The sequence below is a fragment of the Nematolebias whitei genome, chromosome 14, assembly GCF_014905685.2.
Source record: "Nematolebias whitei isolate Nwh7 chromosome 14, NemWhi1, whole genome shotgun sequence".
NCBI classification, from domain to species: Eukaryota; Metazoa; Chordata; class Actinopteri; order Cyprinodontiformes; family Rivulidae; genus Nematolebias; species Nematolebias whitei.
In genome coordinates this window covers 40,946,386-40,949,590 of record NC_056511.1, presented here as the reverse complement: position 1 = coordinate 40,949,590, position 3,205 = coordinate 40,946,386, and the positions used below count along the sequence as shown (strand labels likewise).

General features: G+C 36.8%; 1 long non-coding RNA gene across 1 annotated transcript; it reads left to right on the top strand.

The window, feature by feature from the left end:
- Positions 1-335: 335 nt before the first annotated feature.
- LOC119420196 lies at positions 336-2,360 on the top strand. The gene is made up of 3 exons (XR_005187293.1): positions 336-519; positions 2,044-2,128; positions 2,255-2,360. It is a non-coding gene; the product is annotated as an uncharacterized LOC119420196 (long non-coding RNA).
- The last annotated feature ends 845 nt before the right edge of the window (positions 2,361-3,205 follow it).

Genomic DNA, 3,205 nt, shown 5'->3' with positions numbered 1-3,205 from the left:
CCATCTCCACATCATTGCATTCAGTTTTTATTCACAGTTTGTATAGTGTCCCAACTTTTTTGGAATCCGGTTTGTATATGAGAGAGTTTGAAAAGATAAAATAAAAGTTTAACATAATAGATGCACTACAACACAACTTAGAGAGCAAACATATACACATTATAATTAGATATTTTAAGAAAACAAAGTTGATTGATAGAATTTGAAATACGTGGTTTATTCATACCTACACATAGAATTATACCATGATGAACCACACTCCATACCAGTGGTGGCGGTAATGCACACCTACAGTGTTTTGCCAACCGCCATTAAACTCAAGAAGAAGAAGGAAAAAAAAAAAAAAACCTGTCTCGAGGAGGCGGCGTTTAGAAACATCATCTCCACTAGTCCTTCTGTTCGCTCTGAGCAGCTCCAGACGGAAATCTTCTCGCCTCCTGAAGGGTTTTTGTGACATAAACAAATACTTTGTAACCAAAATAATGACGCAGTAGCACACAGGACACAGTTTGTCCCAAGGTATGAAACTATGTGCACGCGCTGCGCTTTAAACTACGTCCAGTGTTAGCAGCAGAGTAACAGTCGTGTTAGCTACTAGCAAGGATATATTTTTGCTGTAGGACACGAAGGAAGCATATCATAGTTGTGATACATATGCAAAGCAACTGCAGAATTAATTTAAAAAATGTTAACTGTATACAATAGTGTTTAGTAGTTTAAACATTTCAATTGAGTCCCAACAACTGCTGGTAGCTAGCTAGGCTAAATAATATTGCAAGCTAACGTTAGCTAAGCGAAGTTGAACCAGGCCTGAGAGAACAACAGTTGTAGCAACAAATGGACTAAAACAGCTTTTGATATTTGTGTTTTCATGTTAAAATATTTTTGCTACATTGATTTGATACAGATTTGTCCCACCTCCAAGCCAATGTGGTAGATAGACATCAGCAGATGGCCTCATTGTGTTTTTGCTACCACTAGATTTTGTTGAGTCCTCCTGTTCTGCATCTTTGATTTGACTTAAGGTGCCCATAATAATAGAAAATATGAAAGAAATGTTAATTCCTTCTTGAGTCTAGTCACCCAGAACAACCATCCTTTTGTATAAAATGCATTATTTTCTGCTGTCCTCCAATTATTCATGCCCTGGATTGGATTTTTTGATAAAACTCTTGGACAAGCAACACTAAGATCTTATTTGTAGATGTCAAGATGAACGGTGTCAAGGTTGTCCATGCTTTTTTCTGTTTAATTTTAAGGTTGTGTTTTTAAATGATCCCAACTATTGTCCTATCAACGCTCAATAATCCAAGAAGATAACTACAACAAGGTTGAGTCGGGTCCTCTGCACGGATTCTTCTTTGTTGAAATGTTTCATCTTTTATTTAAAATACTTTCAGTCTGAGGAGCTGTGAGCAAACTCAGTCTTATAAGCAACACCTTCTCATAAGTGGTGACAGCCAAAACTAGTTGTTCACATCATTTTGCATGTGAACAGCTAGTTTTGGATGTCACCAGCAAACTAGCTGATCCACTATGAGAAGGAGCTGCTTACAGTACTTTTTCTTGCAGCTCCTCAGACTGAAGAAGTCTTTTGCATAAAAGATGAAACTTTTCAACAAAGAAGAATCTGTCCAGATGACCTGACTCAACCTTGTTAGATTAATCTACCTGGATTATTGAGCATGCATAATGACATTTCTTAAATAAGTTTTTCTGGAGTCTGCCCAGGAAGGTCCAAAATGTTTCTGTTTTCTGTTCAGTCTTGACTAATTATTTTTACTTTGATGTTTCTGATCACAGTCTTGTTGGAAAGTCTGATGATGCTCCAGAAGCTTTACACGCCCCTTTTTTCCAAGAACATATTAAATATCATTGAATCTGAGCTGAGATTAGGATATGAATCATTTTGGAGGTTGCATTAAAAATGTAAACGATGAAAAAACAATTTTACCAAAATTAAAATTGCTATTTTTTTTCTTTCTAGCATTAAAAACACTTAATATATTTTTTCTTCATCTGTCTTTTTTTTCCCCACATCAGTCTGAGAATGGCAGAAAGAAAGAGAAAACCAGCTCCTTCAATGAAACCACTCAGCAAAAAAGAGCAAGAAGAGCTGAAGAAAAAGGTGTTCTGGATGTTAAAACGGCATTTATTGTTGTTGTTGTTTTTATGAATCTTATGATCTTTTTATTTTTTAACTACAAATTATTAGCTACAATTGTTTCTATTTTCTAAATGTGTGTGACACCAGGAAGTAGAGAAAGCAGCAGAGGTTTTTGAAGAATTTGTGGCATCATTTGGGGCCAATGACGAAAGAAAAAACAAGACTTTTGTGCGAGGGGGAATCGTGAATGCAACTAAAGGTGAGTATCAAGGACCTCGGTCCATTTGTACTAAAGATGATAATGACCTTTTAGCTGTGTCCATGGTAAGACACTAGTTCTTCATAGTCTAATTCAAATCAAAAATCACACCTTTAATTATTTAGTAAAGTCAAATGGTTTTAAACAAAATATTCACAAACCTACTCATTCTTTTACCATTCTATTATAATAATGAGAGGCTCATACTCCTGAGCCCAGTTCTGCTGGAGGTTTCATCCTGTTACAAGAGAGTCATTTCTTTCTACTGTCGCCAATGTGTTGCTCATGATGGAAGGTTGCGACAAAGTGAAGGTTCAATACAATCTGCTGGTTTCTTTAGATAGATAACTTTTACTAAGTGGCGTTATTTTGTCCTCTGTCACAAAGCAAAGAGGGGGAATTGGAAATACCCTCTATACCTCACTTGAAAAATGAGAAAGGTATCGACTTCCTTTTTGGTGTGTGGCTACATCTAGGCGTAAAATAGGTTATCACCAAAAATTGGGTTGCCAAGTCAGAATCCACCCCCGTCATTTGAAGAAACTTTGCTTTCTACTGTTTATATTGCTTAAATTATAGTTTCCTCAAATGAATGGGGTGGCCAAAGGTTATTCTTTTGGGGCCAAAGCCACCATCGGCCTCCCCCCGGCTCCTCCATTGCACCTGTTGGTGAATTAAAATGACTCCTGCTCGCCAGGATCATTCACTCTGCACTGCCTCAGATGAGCAAAAATCTACCTCTGTTCTTCTCCATAATGTAACTACTACCCATTTGAATGTCTTGCACCAAAAACATTCAAGTTTATTTGCATTTCCTGTTCAATTCCAGTCCAGAAAAA